We start from the raw sequence: 17,147 nt of genomic DNA, 5'->3' as shown, positions 1-17,147 counted from the left end.
AAGAATGAGACTGCGCATGCCCAGAATCCCGGACCGAATTTAGACATTTATTTCTTTAATTCCTTTATTTTGGAAATATTTTTAAGTAAAAGTATGAAATCTTTGTAGATTCTTATCAAAATATTACAACTTGAAAAGAAAAAAAAATAGTATATTCTATACGTAAAATTAAAAAAATAATAATAAAATAAAATTACAAAAAGCGAAAGCAAAATGATCGCCGGTGGAGGGGATCGAACCTAATGCCACTGTTTGGTAGCTCGATACTCGGACCACTAGGGAAGCTGCGATTCGTTGTGGGTTGGAATTGAGAGCCAGTTCTTCATTTATTCGTGTATATTCAATAATGGGGAAAATCTCTGCAAGAAAGCCATGTGTATATCGAGAAGAATGAGACTGCGTATGCCCAGAATCCCGGACCGAATTTAGACATTTATTTCTTTAATTCCTTTATTTTGGAAATATTTTTAAGTAAAAGTATGAAATCTTTGTAGATTCTTATCAAAATATTACAACTTGAAAAGAAAAAAAAATAGTATATTCGATACGTAAAATTAAAAAAATAATAATAAAATAAAATTACAAAAAGCGAAAGCAAAATGATCGTTGGTGGAGGGGATCGAACCTAATGCCACTGTTTGGTAGCTCGATACTCGGACCACTAGGCAAGCTGCGATTCGTTGTGGGTTGGAATTGAGAGCCACTTCTTCATTTATTCGTGTATATTCAATAATGGGGCATATCTCTGCAAGAAAGCCATGTGTATATCGAGAAGAATGACACTGCGCATGCCCAGAATCCCGGACCGAATTTAGACATTTATTTCTTTAATTAATTTATTTTGGAAATATTTTTAAGTAAAAGTATGAAATCGTTGTAGATTCTTATCAAAATATTAAAATTTGAAAAAAAAATAGTATATTCTATACGTAAAATTAAAAAAATAATAATAAAATAAAATTACAAAAAGCGAAAGCAAAATGATCGCCAGTGGAGGGGATCGAACCTAATGCCACTGTTTGGTAGCTCGATACTCGGACCACTAGGCATTCTGCGATTCGTTGTGGGTTGGAATTTAGAGCCACTTCTTCATTTATTCGTGTATATTCAATAATGGGGCAAATCTCTGCAAGAAAGCCATGTGTATATCGAGAAGAATGAGACTACGCATGCCCAGAATCCCGGACCGAATTTAGACATTTATTTCTTTAATTCCTTTATTTTGGAAATATTTTTAAGTAAAAGTATGAAATCTTTGTAGATTCTAATCAAAATATTACAACTTGAAAAGAAAAAAAAAATAATATATTCAATACGTAAAATTAAAAAAATAATAATAAAATAAAGTTACAAAAAGCGAAAGCAAAACGATCGCCGGTGGAGGGGATCGAACCTATTGCCACTGTTTGGTAGCTCGATACTCGGACCACTAGGCAAGCTACGATTCGTTGTGGGTTGGAATTGAGAGCCACTTCTTCATTTATTCGTGTATATTCAATAATGGGGCAAATCTCTGCAAGAAAGCCATGTGTATATCGAGAAGAATGAGACTACGCATGCCCAGAATCCCGGACCGAATTTAGACATTTATTTCTTTAATTCCTTTATTTTGGAAATATTTTTAAGTAAAATTATGAAATCTTTGTAGATTCTTATCAAAATATTACAATTTGAAAAGAAAAAAAAATAGTATATTCTATACGTAAAATTAAAAAAAAAATCATAAAATAAAATAACAAAAAGCGAAAGCAAAACGATCGCCGGTGGAGGGGATCGAACCTAATGCCACTGTTTGGTAGCTCGATACTCGGACCACTAGGCAAGCTGCGATTCGTTGTGGGCCACTTCTTCATTTATTCTTGTATATTCAATAATGGGGCAAATCTCTGCAAGAAAGCCATGTGTATATCGAGAAGAATGAGACTGCGCATGCCCAGAATCCCGGACCGAATTTAGACATTTATTTCTTTAATTCCTTTATATTGGAAATATTTTTAAGTAAAAGTATGAAATCTTTGTAGATTTTTATCAAAATATTACAACTTGAAAAGAAAAAAAATAGTATATTCTATACGTAAAATTAAAAAAATAATAATAAAATAAAATTACAAAAAGCGAATGCAAAACGATCGCCGGTGGAGGGGATCGAACCTAATGCCGCTGTTTGGTAGCTCGATACTCGGACCACTAGGCAATCTGCGATTCGTTGCGGGTTGGAATTGAGAGCCACTTCTTCATTTATTCGTGTATATTCAATAATGGGGCAAATCTCTTCAAGAAAGCCATGTGTATATCGAGAAGAATGAGACTGCGCATGCCCAGAATCCCGGACCGAATTTAGACATTTATTTCTTTAATTCCTTTATTTTGGAAATATTTTTAAGTAAAAGTATGAAATCTTTGTAGATTCTTATCAAAATATTACAACTTGAAAAGAAAAACAAATAGTATATTCTATACGTAAAATTAAAAAAATAATAATAAAATAAAATTACAAAAAGCGAAAGCAAAGCGGTTGCCGGTGGTTGGGATCGAACCTAGTGCCACGGTTTGTTGGCTCGATACTCGGACCACTAGGCAAGCTAAGATTCGTTCTGGGTTGGAATTGAGAGCCACTTCTTCATTTATTCGTGTATATTCAATAATGGGGCAAATCTCTTCAAGAAAGCCATGTGTATATCGAGAAGAATGAGACTGCGCATGCCCAGAATCCCGGACCGAATTTAGACATTTATTTCTTTAATTCCTTTATATTGGAAATATTTTTAAGTAAAAGTATGAAATCTTTGTAGATTTTTATCAAAATATTACAACTTGAAAAGAAAAAAAATAGTATATTCTATACGTAAAATTAAAAAAATAATAATAAAATAAAATTACAAAAAGCGAATGCAAAACGATCGCCGGTGGAGGGGATCGAACCTAATGCCGCTGTTTGGTAGCTCGATACTCGGACCACTAGGCAATCTGCGATTCGTTGCGGGTTGGAATTGAGAGCCACTTCTTCATTTATTCGTGTATATTCAATAATGGGGCAAATCTCTGCAAGAAAGCCATGTGTATATCGAGAAGAATGAGACTGCGCATGCCCAGAATCCCGGACCGAATTTAGACATTTATTTCTTTAATTCCTTTATATTGGAAATATTTTTAAGTAAAAGTATGAAATCTTTGTAGATTTTTATCAAAATATTACAACTTGAAAAGAAAAAAAATAGTATATTCTATACGTAAAATTAAAAAAATAATAATAAAATAAAATTACAAAAAGCGAATGCAAAACGATCGCCGGTGGAGGGGATCGAACCTAATGCCGCTGTTTGGTAGCTCGATACTCGGACCACTAGGCAATCTGCGATTCGTTGCGGGTTGGAATTGAGAGCCACTTCTTCATTTATTCGTGTATATTCAATAATGGGGCAAATCTATTCAAGAAAGCCATGTGTATATCGAGAAGAATGAGACTGCGCATGCCCAGAATCCCGGACCGAATTTAGACATTTATTTCTTTAATTCCTTTATTTTGGAAATATTTTTAAGTAAAAGTATGAAATCTTTGTAGATTCTTATCAAAATATTACAACTTGAAAAGAAAAAAAATAGTATATTCTATACGTAAAATTAAAAAAATAATAATAAAATAAAATTACAAAAAGCGAAAGCAAAACGGTTGCCGGTGGTTGGGATCGAACCTAGTGCCACGGTTTGTTGGCTCGATACTCGGACCACTAGGCAAGCTAAGAATCGTTCTGGGTTGGAATTGAGAGCCACTTCTTCATTTATTCGTGTATATTCAATAATGGGGCAAATCTCTGCAAGAAAGCCATGTGTATATCGAGAAGAATGAGACTGCGCATGCCCAGAATCCCGGACTGAATTTAGACATTTATTTCTTTAATTCCTTTATTTTGGAAATATTTTTAAGTAAAAGTATGAAATCTTTGTAGATTCTTATCAAAATATTACAACTTGAAAAGAAAAAAAAAATAGTATATTCTATACGTAAAATTAAAAAAATAATAATAAAATAAAATTACAAAAAGCGAATGCAAAACGATCGCCGGTGGAGGGGATCGAACCTAATGCCCCTGTTTGGTAGCTCGATACTCGGACCACTAGGCAAGCTGCGATTCGTTGTGGGTTGGAATTGAGAGCCACTTCTTCATTTATTCGTGTATATTCAATAATGGGGCAAATCTCTGCAAGAAAGCCATGTGTATATCGAGAAGAATGAGACTGCGCATGCCCAGAATCCCGGACCGAATTTAGACATTTATTTCTTTAATTCCTTTATTTTGGAAATATTTTTAAGTAAAAGTATGAAATCTTTGTAGATTCTTATCAAAATATTACAACTTGAAAAGGAAAAAAAAGTATATTCTATACGTAAAATTAAAAAAATAATAATAAAATAAAATTACAAAAAGCGAAAGCAAAATGATCGCCCTTGGAGGGGATCGAACCTAATGCCACTGCTTGGTAGCTCGATACTCGGACCACTAGGCAAGCTGCGATTCGTTGTGGGTTGGAATTGAGAGCCACTTCTTCATTTATTCGTGTATATTCAATAATGGGGCAAATCTCTGCAAGAAAGCCATGTGTATATCGAGAAGAATGAGACTGCGCATGCCCAGAATCCCGGACCGAATTTAGACATTTATTTCTTTAATTCCTTTATATTGGAAATATTTTTAAGTAAAAGTATGAAATCTTTGTAGATTTTTATCAAAATATTACAACTTGAAAAGAAAAAAAATAGTATATTCTATACGTAAAATTAAAAAAATAATAATAAAATAAAATTACAAAAAGCGAATGCAAAACGATCGCCGGTGGAGGGGATCGAACCTAATGCCGCTGTTTGGTAGCTCGATACTCGGACCACTAGGCAATCTGCGATTCGTTGCGGGTTGGAATTGAGAGCCACTTCTTCATTTATTCGTGTATATTCAATAATGGGGCAAATCTCTGCAAGAAAGCCATGTGTATATCGAGAAGAATGAGACTGCGCATGCCCAGAATCCCGGACCGAATTTAGACATTTATTTCTTTAATTCCTTTATATTGGAAATATTTTTAAGTAAAAGTATGAAATCTTTGTAGATTTTTATCAAAATATTACAACTTGAAAAGAAAAAAAATAGTATATTCTATACGTAAAATTAAAAAAATAATAATAAAATAAAATTACAAAAAGCGAATGCAAAACGATCGCCGGTGGAGGGGATCGAACCTAATGCCGCTGTTTGGTAGCTCGATACTCGGACCACTAGGCAATCTGCGATTCGTTGCGGGTTGGAATTGAGAGCCACTTCTTCATTTATTCGTGTATATTCAATAATGGGGCAAATCTATTCAAGAAAGCCATGTGTATATCGAGAAGAATGAGACTGCGCATGCCCAGAATCCCGGACCGAATTTAGACATTTATTTCTTTAATTCCTTTATTTTGGAAATATTTTTAAGTAAAAGTATGAAATCTTTGTAGATTCTTATCAAAATATTACAACTTGAAAAGAAAAAAAATAGTATATTCTATACGTAAAATTAAAAAAATAATAATAAAATAAAATTACAAAAAGCGAAAGCAAAACGGTTGCCGGTGGTTGGGATCGAACCTAGTGCCACGGTTTGTTGGCTCGATACTCGGACCACTAGGCAAGCTAAGAATCGTTCTGGGTTGGAATTGAGAGCCACTTCTTCATTTATTCGTGTATATTCAATAATGGGGCAAATCTCTGCAAGAAAGCCATGTGTATATCGAGAAGAATGAGACTGCGCATGCCCAGAATCCCGGACTGAATTTAGACATTTATTTCTTTAATTCCTTTATTTTGGAAATATTTTTAAGTAAAAGTATGAAATCTTTGTAGATTCTTATCAAAATATTACAACTTGAAAAGAAAAAAAAAATAGTATATTCTATACGTAAAATTAAAAAAATAATAATAAAATAAAATTACAAAAAGCGAATGCAAAACGATCGCCGGTGGAGGGGATCGAACCTAATGCCCCTGTTTGGTAGCTCGATACTCGGACCACTAGGCAAGCTGCGATTCGTTGTGGGTTGGAATTGAGAGCCACTTCTTCATTTATTCGTGTATATTCAATAATGGGGCAAATCTCTGCAAGAAAGCCATGTGTATATCGAGAAGAATGAGACTGCGCATGCCCAGAATCCCGGACCGAATTTAGACATTTATTTCTTTAATTCCTTTATTTTGGAAATATTTTTAAGTAAAAGTATGAAATCTTTGTAGATTCTTATCAAAATATTACAACTTGAAAAGGAAAAAAAAGTATATTCTATACGTAAAATTAAAAAAATAATAATAAAATAAAATTACAAAAAGCGAAAGCAAAATGATCGCCCTTGGAGGGGATCGAACCTAATGCCACTGCTTGGTAGCTCGATACTCGGACCACTAGGCAAGCTGCGATTCGTTGTGGGTTGGAATTGAGAGCCACTTCTTCATTTATTCGTGTATATTCAATAATGGGGCAAATCTCTGCAAGAAAGCCATGTGTATATCGAGAAGAATGAGACTGCGCATGCCCAGAATCCCGGACCGAATTTAGACATTTATTTCTTTAATTCCTTTATTTTGGAAATATTTTTAAGTAAAAGTATGAAATCTTTGTAGATTCTTATCAAAATATTACAACTTGAAAAGAAAAAAAAGTAGTATATTGTATACGTAAAATTAAAAAAATGATAATAAAATAAAATTACAAAAAGCGAATGCAAAACGATCGCCGGTGGAGGGGATCGAACCTAATGCCACTGTTTGGTAGCTCGATACTCGGACCACTAGGCAAGCTGCGATTCGCTGTGGGTTGGAATTGAGAGCCACTTCTTCATTTATTCGTGTATATTCAATAATGGGGCAAATCTCTGCAAGAAAGCCATGTCTATATCGAGAAGAATGAGATTGCGCATGCCCAGAATCCCGGACCGAATTTAGACATTTATTTCTTTAATTCCTTTATTTTGGAAATATTTTTAAGTAAAAGTATGAAATCTTTGTAGATTCTTATCAAAATATTACAACTTGAAAAGAAAAAAAAATAGTATATTCTATACGTAAAATTAAAAAAATAATAATAAAATAAAATTACAAAAACCGAAAGCAAAACGATCGCCGTTGGAGGGGATCGAACCTAATGCCACTGTTTGGTTGCTCGATACTCGGACCACTAGGCAAGCTGCGATTCGTTGTGGGTTGGAATTGAGAGCCACTTCTTCATTTATTCGTGTATATTCAATAATGGGGCAAATCTCTGCAAGAAAGCCATGTGTATATCGAGAAGAATGAGACTGCGCATGCCCAGAATCCCGGACCGAATTTAGACATTTATTTCTTTAATTCCTTTATTTTGGAAATTCTTTTAAGTAAAAGTATGAAATCTTTGTAAATTCTTATCAAAATATTACAACTTGAAAAGAAAAAAAAAATAGTATATTCTATACGTAAAATTAAAAAAATAATAATAAAATAAAATTACAAAAAGCGAAAGCAAAATGATCGCCGGTGGAGGGGATCGAACCTAGTGCCACTGTTTGTTGGCTCGATACTCGGACCACTAGGCAAGCTGCGATTCTTTGTGGCTTCGAATTGAGAGCCACTTCTTCATTTATTCGTGTATATTCAATAATGGGGCAAATCTCTGCAAGAAAGCCATGTGTATATCGAGAAGAATGAGACTGCGCATGCCCAGAATCCCGGACCGAATTTAGACATTTATTTCTTTAATTCCTTTATTTTGGAAATATTTTTAAGTAAAAGTATGAAATCTTTGTAGATTCTTATCAAAATATTACAACTTGAAAAGAAAAAAAAATAGTATATTCTATACGTAAAATTAAAAAAATAATAATAAAATAAAATTACAAAAAGCGAAAGCAAAACGATAGACGTTGGAGGGGATCGAACCTAATGCCACTGTTTGGTAGCTCGATACTCGGACCACTAGGCAAGCTGCGATTCGTTGTGGGTTGGAATTGAGAGCCACTTCTTCATTTATTCGTGTATATTCAATAATGGGGCAAATCTCTGCAAGAAAGCCATGTGTATATCGAGAAGAATGAGACTGCGCATGCCCAGAATCCCGGACCGAATTTAGACATTTATTTCTTTAATTCCTTTATTTTGGAAATATTTTTAAGTAAAAGTATGAAACCTTTGTAGATTCTTATCAAAATATTACAACTTGAAAAGAAAAAAAAAGTAGTATATTCTATACGTAAAATTAAAAAAATAATAATAAAATAAAATTACAAAAAGCGAAAGCAAAATGATTGCCGGTGGAGGGGATCGAACCTAAGGCCACTGCTTGGTAGCTCGATACTCGGACAACTAGGCAAGCAGCGATTCGTTATAGGTTGCAATTGAGAGCCACTTCTTCATTTATTCGTGTATATTCAATAATGGGGCAAATCTCTGCAAGAAAGCCATGTGTATATCGAGAAGAATGAGACTGCGCATGCCCAGAATCCCGGACCGAATTTAGACATTTATTTCTTTAATTCCTTTATATTGGAAATATTTTTAAGTAAAAGTATGAAATCTATGTAGATTTTTATCAAAATATTACAACTTGAAAAGAAAAAAAATAGTATATTCTATACGTAAAATTAAAAAAATAATAATAAAATAAAATTACAAAAAGCGAATGCAAAACGATCGCCGGTGGAGGGGATCGAACCTAATGCCGCTGTTTGGTAGCTCGATACTCGGACCACTAGGCAATCTGCGATTCGTTGCGGGTTGGAATTGAGAGCCACTTCTTCATTTATTCGTGTATATTCAATAATGGGGCAAATCTCTGCAAGAAAGCCATGTGTATATCGAGAAGAATGAGACTGCGCATGCCCAGAATCCCGGACCGAATTTAGACATTTATTTCTTTAATTCCTTTATATTGGAAATATTTTTAAGTAAAAGTATGAAATCTTTGTAGATTTTTATCAAAATATTACAACTTGAAAAGAAAAAAAATAGTATATTCTATACGTAAAATTAAAAAAATAATAATAAAATAAAATTACAAAAAGCGAATGCAAAACGATCGCCGGTGGAGGGGATCGAACCTAATGCCGCTGTTTGGTAGCTCGATACTCGGACCACTAGGCAATCTGCGATTCGTTGCGGGTTGGAATTGAGAGCCACTTCTTCATTTATTCGTGTATATTCAATAATGGGGCAAATCTATTCAAGAAAGCCATGTGTATATCGAGAAGAATGAGACTGCGCATGCCCAGAATCCCGGACCGAATTTAGACATTTATTTCTTTAATTCCTTTATTTTGGAAATATTTTTAAGTAAAAGTATGAAATCTTTGTAGATTCTTATCAAAATATTACAACTTGAAAAGAAAAAAAAATAGTATATTCTATACGTAAAATTAAAAAAATAATAATAAAATAAAATTACAAAAAGCGAAAGCAAAACGGTTGCCGGTGGTTGGGATCGAACCTAGTGCCACGGTTTGTTGGCTCGATACTCGGACCACTAGGCAAGCTAAGAATCGTTCTGGGTTGGAATTGAGAGCCACTTCTTCATTTATTCGTGTATATTCAATAATGGGGCAAATCTCTGCAAGAAAGCCATGTGTATATCGAGAAGAATGAGACTGCGCATGCCCAGAATCCCGGACTGAATTTAGACATTTATTTCTTTAATTCCTTTATTTTGGAAATATTTTTAAGTAAAAGTATAAAATCTTTGTAGATTCTTATCAAAATATTACAACTTGAAAAGAAAAAAAAAATAGTATATTCTATACGTAAAATTAAAAAAATAATAATAAAATAAAATTACAAAAAGCGAATGCAAAACGATCGCCGGTGGAGGGGATCGAACCTAATGCCCCTGTTTGGTAGCTCGATACTCGGACCACTAGGCAAGCTGCGATTCGTTGTGGGTTGGAATTGAGAGCCACTTCTTCATTTATTCGTGTATATTCAATAATGGGGCAAATCTCTGCAAGAAAGCCATGTGTATATCGAGGAGAATGAGACTGCGCATGCCCAGAATCCCGGACCGAATTTAGACATTTATTTCTTTAATTCCTTTATTTTGGAAATATTTTTAAGTAAAAGTATGAAATCTTTGTAGATTCTTATCAAAATATTACAACTTGAAAAGAAAAAAAAAGTATATTCTATACGTAAAATTAAAAAAATAATAATAAAATAAAATTACAAAAAGCGAAAGCAAAATGATCGCCCTTGGAGGGGATCGAACCTAATGCCACTGCTTGGTAGCTCGATACTCGGACCACTAGGCAAGCTGCGATTCGTTGTGGGTTGGAATTGAGAGCCACTTCTTCATTTATTCGTGTATATTCAATAATGGGGCAAATCTCTGCAAGAAAGCCATGTGTATATCGAGAAGAATGAGACTGCGCATGCCCAGAATCCCGGACCGAATTTAGACATTTATTTCTTTAATTCCTTTATTTTGGAAATATTTTTAAGTAAAAGTATGAAATCTTTGTAGATTCTTATCAAAATATTACAACTTGAAAAGAAAAAAAAATAGTATATTGTATACGTAAAATTAAAAAAATGATAATAAAATAAAATTACAAAAAGCGAATGCAAAACGATCGCCGGTGGAGGGGATCGAACCTAATGCCACTGTTTGGTAGCTCGATACTCGGACCACTAGGCAAGCTGCGATTCGCTGTGGGTTGGAATTGAGAGCCACTTCTTCATTTATTCGTGTATATTCAATAATGGGGCAAATCTCTGCAAGAAAGCCATGTCTATATCGAGAAGAATGAGATTGCGCATGCCCAGAATCCCGGACCGAATTTAGACATTTATTTCTTTAATTCCTTTATTTTGGAAATATTTTTAAGTAAAAGTATGAAATCTTTGTAGATTCTTATCAAAATATTACAACTTGAAAAGAAAAAAAAATAGTATATTCTGTACGTAAAATTAAAAAAATAATAATAAAATAAAATTACAAAAAGCGAAAGCAAAACAATCGCCGGTGGAGGGGATCGAACCTAATGCCACTGTTTGGTAGCTCGATACTCGGACCACTAGGCAAGCTGCGATTCGTTGTGGATTGGAATTGAGAGCCACTTCTTCATTTATTCGTGTATATTCAATAATGGGGCAAATCTCTGCAAGAAAGCCATGTGTATATCGAGGAGAATGAGACTGCGCATGCCCAGAATCCCGGACCGAATTTAGACATTTATTTCTTTAATTCCTTTATTTTGGAAATATTTTTAAGTAAAAGTATGAAATCTTTGTAGATTCTTATCAAAATATTACAACTTGAAAAGAAAAAAAAATAGTATATTCTGTACGTAAAATTAAAAAAATAATAATAAAATAAAATTACAAAAAGCGAAAGCAAAACAATCGCCGGTGGAGGGGATCGAACCTAATGCCACTGTTTGGTAGCTCGATACTCGGACCACTAGGCAAGCTGCGATTCGTTGTGGATTGGAATTGAGAGCCACTTCTTCATTTATTCGTGTATATTCAATAATGGGGCAAATCTCTGCAAGAAAGCCATGTGTATATCGAGGAGAATGAGACTGCGCATGCCCAGAATCCCGGACCGAATTTAGACATTTATTTCTTTAATTCCTTTATTTTGGAAATATTTTTAAGTAAAAGTATGAAATCTTTGTAGATTCTTATCAAAATATTACAACTTGAAAAGAAAAAAAAAGTATATTCTATACGTAAAATTAAAAAAATAATAATAAAATAAAATTACAAAAAGCGAAAGCAAAATGATCGCCCTTGGAGGGGATCGAACCTAATGCCACTGCTTGGTAGCTCGATACTCGGACCACTAGGCAAGCTGCGATTCGTTGTGGGTTGGAATTGAGAGCCACTTCTTCATTTATTCGTGTATATTCAATAATGGGGCAAATCTCTGCAAGAAAGCCATGTGTATATCGAGAAGAATGAGACTGCGCATGCCCAGAATCCCGGACCGAATTTAGACATTTATTTCTTTAATTCCTTTATTTTGGAAATATTTTTAAGTAAAAGTATGAAATCTTTGTAGATTCTTATCAAAATATTACAACTTGAAAAGAAAAAAAAATAGTATATTGTATACGTAAAATTAAAAAAATGATAATAAAATAAAATTACAAAAAGCGAATGCAAAACGATCGCCGGTGGAGGGGATCGAACCTAATGCCACTGTTTGGTAGCTCGATACTCGGACCACTAGGCAAGCTGCGATTCGCTGTGGGTTGGAATTGAGAGCCACTTCTTCATTTATTCGTGTATATTCAATAATGGGGCAAATCTCTGCAAGAAAGCCATGTCTATATCGAGAAGAATGAGATTGCGCATGCCCAGAATCCCGGACCGAATTTAGACATTTATTTCTTTAATTCCTTTATTTTGGAAATATTTTTAAGTAAAAGTATGAAATCTTTGTAGATTCTTATCAAAATATTACAACTTGAAAAGAAAAAAAAATAGTATATTCTGTACGTAAAATTAAAAAAATAATAATAAAATAAAATTACAAAAAGCGAAAGCAAAACAATCGCCGGTGGAGGGGATCGAACCTAATGCCACTGTTTGGTAGCTCGATACTCGGACCACTAGGCAAGCTGCGATTCGTTGTGGATTGGAATTGAGAGCCACTTCTTCATTTATTCGTGTATATTCAATAATGGGGCAAATCTCTGCAAGAAAGCCATGTGTATATCGAGAAGAATGAGACTGCGCATGCCCAGAATCCCGGACCGAATTTAGACATTTATTTCTTTAATTCCTTTATTTTGGAAATATTTTTAAGTAAAAGTATGAAATCTTTGTAGATTCTTATCAAAATATTACAACTTGAAAAGAAAAAAAAATAGTATATTCTATACGTAAAATTAAAAAAATAATAATAAAATAAAATTACAAAAAGCGAAAGCAAAATGATCGCCGGTGGAGGGGATCGAACCTAATGCCACTGCTTGGTAGCTCGATACTCGGACCACTAGGCAAGCTGCGATTCGTTGTGGGTTGGAATTGAGAGCCACTTCTTCATTTATTCGTGTATATTCAATAATGGGGCAAATCTCTGCAAGAAAGCCATGTGTATATCGAGAAGAATGAGACTGCGCATGCCCAGAATACCGGACCGAATTTAGACATTTATTTCTTTAATTCCTTTATTTTGGAAATATTTTTAAGTAAAAGTATGAAATCTTTGTAGATTCTTATCAAAATATTACAACTTGAAAAGAAAAAAAAATAGTATATTCTTTACGTAAAATTAAAAAAATAATAATAAAATAAAATTACAAAAAGCGAAAGCAAAACGATCGCCGTTGGAGGGGATCGAACCTAATGCCGCTGTTTGGTAGCTCGATACTCGGACCACTAGGCAAGCTGCGATTCGTTGTGGGTGTGAATTGAGAGCCACTTCTTCATTTATTCGTGTATATTCAATAATGGGGCAAATCTCTGCAAGAAAGCCATGTGTATATCGAGAAGAATGAGACTGCGCATGCCCAGAATCCCGGACCGAATTTAGACATTTATTTCTTTAATTCCTTTATTTTGGAAATATTTTTCAGTAAAAGTATGAAATCTTTGTAGATTCTTATCAAAATATTACAACTTGAAAAGAAAAAAAAATAGTATATTCTATACGTAAGATTAAAAAAATAATAATAAAATAAAATTACAAAAAGCGAATGCAAAAGGATCGCCGGTGGAGGGGATCGAACCTAATGCCACTGTTTGGTAGCTCGATACTCGGACCACTAGGCAAGCTGCGATTCGTTGTGGGTTGGAATTGAGAGCCACTTCTTCATTTATTCGTGTATATTCAATAATGGGGCAAATCTCTGCAAGAAAGCCATGTGTATATTGAGAAGAATAAGACTGCGCATGCCCAGAATCCCGGACCGAATTTAGACATTTATTTCTTTAATTCCTTTATTTTGGAAATATTTTTAAGTAAAAGTATGAAATCTTTGTAGATTCTTATCAAAATATTACAACTTGAAAAGAAAAAAAAATAGTATATTCTATACGTAAAATTAAAAAAATAATAATAAAATAAAATTACAAAAAGCGAAAGCAAAACGATCGCCGGTGGAGGGGATCGAACCTAATGCCACTGCTTGGTAGCTCGATACTCGGACCACTAGGCAAGCTGCGATTCGTTGTGGGTTGGAATTGAGAGCCACTTCTTCATTTATTCGTGTATATTCAATAATGGGGCAAATCTCTGCAAGAAAGCCATGTGTATATCGAGAAGAATGAGACTGCGCATGCCCAGAATACCGGACCGAATTTAGACATTTATTTCTTTAATTCCTTTATTTTGGAAATATTTTTAAGTAAAAGTATGAAATCTTTGTAGATTCTTATCAAAATATTACAACTTGAAAAGAAAAAAAATAGTATATTCTATACGTAAAATTAAAAAAATAATAATAAAATAAAATTACAAAAAGCGAAAGCAAAACGGTTGCCGGTGGTTGGGATCGAACCTAGTGCCACGGTTTGTTGGCTCGATACTCGGACCACTAGGCAAGCTAAGAATCGTTCTGGGTTGGAATTGAGAGCCACTTCTTCATTTATTCGTGTATATTCAATAATGGGGCAAATCTCTGCAAGAAAGCCATGTGTATATCGAGAAGAATGAGACTGCGCATGCCCAGAATCCCGGACTGAATTTAGACATTTATTTCTTTAATTCCTTTATTTTGGAAATATTTTTAAGTAAAAGTATGAAATCTTTGTAGATTCTTATCAAAATATTACAACTTGAAAAGAAAAAAAAAATAGTATATTCTATACGTAAAATTAAAAAAATAATAATAAAATAAAATTACAAAAAGCGAATGCAAAACGATCGCCGGTGGAGGGGATCGAACCTAATGCCCCTGTTTGGTAGCTCGATACTCGGACCACTAGGCAAGCTGCGATTCGTTGTGGGTTGGAATTGAGAGCCACTTCTTCATTTATTCGTGTATATTCAATAATGGGGCAAATCTCTGCAAGAAAGCCATGTGTATATCGAGGAGAATGAGACTGCGCATGCCCAGAATCCCGGACCGAATTTAGACATTTATTTCTTTAATTCCTTTATTTTGGAAATATTTTTAAGTAAAAGTATGAAATCTTTTTAGATTCTTATCAAAATATTACAACTTGAAAAGAAAAAAAAAGTATATTCTATACGTAAAATTAAAAAAATAATAATAAAATAAAATTACAAAAAGCGAAAGCAAAATGATCGCCCTTGGAGGGGATCGAACCTAATGCCACTGCTTGGTAGCTCGATACTCGGACCACTAGGCAAGCTGCGATTCGTTGTGGGTTGGAATTGAGAGCCACTTCTTCATTTATTCGTGTATATTCAATAATGGGGCAAATCTCTGCAAGAAAGCCATGTGTATATCGAGAAGAATGAGACTGCGCATGCCCATAATCCCGGACCGAATTTAGACATTTATTTCTTTAATTCCTTTATTTTGGAAATATTTTTAAGTAAAAGTATGAAATCTTTGTAGATTCTTATCAAAATATTACAACTTGAAAAGAAAAAAAAATAGTATATTGTATACGTAAAATTAAAAAAATGATAATAAAATAAAATTACAAAAAGCGAATGCAAAACGATCGCCGGTGGAGGGGATCGAACCTAATGCCACTGTTTGGTAGCTCGATACTCGGACCACTAGGCAAGCTGCGATTCGCTGTGGGTTTGAATTGAGAGCCACTTCTTCATTTATTCGTGTATATTCAATAATGGGGCAAATCTCTGCAAGAAAGCCATGTCTATATCGAGAAGAATGAGATTGCGCATGCCCAGAATCCCGGACCGAATTTAGACATTTATTTCTTTAATTCCTTTATTTTGGAAATATTTTTAAGTAAAAGTATGAAATCTTTGTAGATTCTTATCAAAATATTACAACTTGAAAAGAAAAAAAAATAGTATATTCTGTACGTAAAATTAAAAAAATAATAATAAAATAAAATTACAAAAAGCGAAAGCAAAACAATCGCCGGTGGAGGGGATCGAACCTAATGCCACTGTTTGGTAGCTCGATACTCGGACCACTAGGCAAGCTGCGATTCGTTATGGATTGGAATTGAGAGCCACTTCTTCATTTATTCGTGTATATTCAATAATGGGGCAAATCTCTGCAAGAAAGCCATGTGTATATCGAGAAGAATGAGACTGCGCATGCCCAGAATCCCGGACCGAATTTAGACATTTATTTCTTTAATTCCTTTATTTTGGAAATATTTTTAAGTAAAAGTATGAAATCTTTGTAGATTCTTATCAAAATATTACAACTTGAAAAGAAAAAAAAATAGTATATTCTATACGTAAAATTAAAAAAATAATAATAAAATAAAATTACAAAAAGCGAAAGCAAAATGATCGCCGGTGGAGGGGATCGAACCTAATGCCACTGCTTGGTAGCTCGATACTCGGACCACTAGGCAAGCTGCGATTCGTTGTGGGTTGGAATTGAGAGCCACTTCTTCATTTATTCGTGTATATTCAATAATGGGGCAAATCTCTGCAAGAAAGCCATGTGTATATCGAGAAGAATAAGACTGCGCATGCCCAGAATCCCGGACCGAATTTAGACATTTATTTCTTTAATTCCTTTATTTTGGAAATATTTTTAAGTAAAAGTATGAAATCTTTGTAGATTCTTATCAAAATATTACAACTTGAAAAGAAAAAAAAATAGTATATTCTATACGTAAAATTAAAAAAATAATAATAAAATAAAATTACAAAATGCGAAAGCAAAACGATCGCCGGTGGAGGGGATCGAACCTAATGCCACTGCTTGGTAGCTCGATACTCGGACCACTAGGCAAGCTGCGATTCGTTGTGGGTTGGAATTGAGAGCCACTTCTTCATTTATTCGTGTATATTCAATAATGGGGCAAATCTCTGCAAGAAAGCCATGTGTATATCGAGAAGAATGAGACTGCGCATGCCCAGAATACCGGACCGAATTTAGACATTTATTTCTTTAATTCCTTTATTTTGGAAATATTTTTAAGTAAAAGTATGAAATCTTTGTAGATTCTTATCAAAATATTACAACTTGAAAAGAAAAAAAAATAGTATATTCTTTACGTAAAATTAAAAAAATAATAATAAAATAAAAT

This window comes from Argiope bruennichi, chromosome 11, assembly GCF_947563725.1.
Source record: "Argiope bruennichi chromosome 11, qqArgBrue1.1, whole genome shotgun sequence".
In the NCBI taxonomy this organism is placed as follows: domain Eukaryota; kingdom Metazoa; phylum Arthropoda; class Arachnida; order Araneae; family Araneidae; genus Argiope; species Argiope bruennichi.
This window is presented reverse-complemented; position numbering follows the sequence as displayed.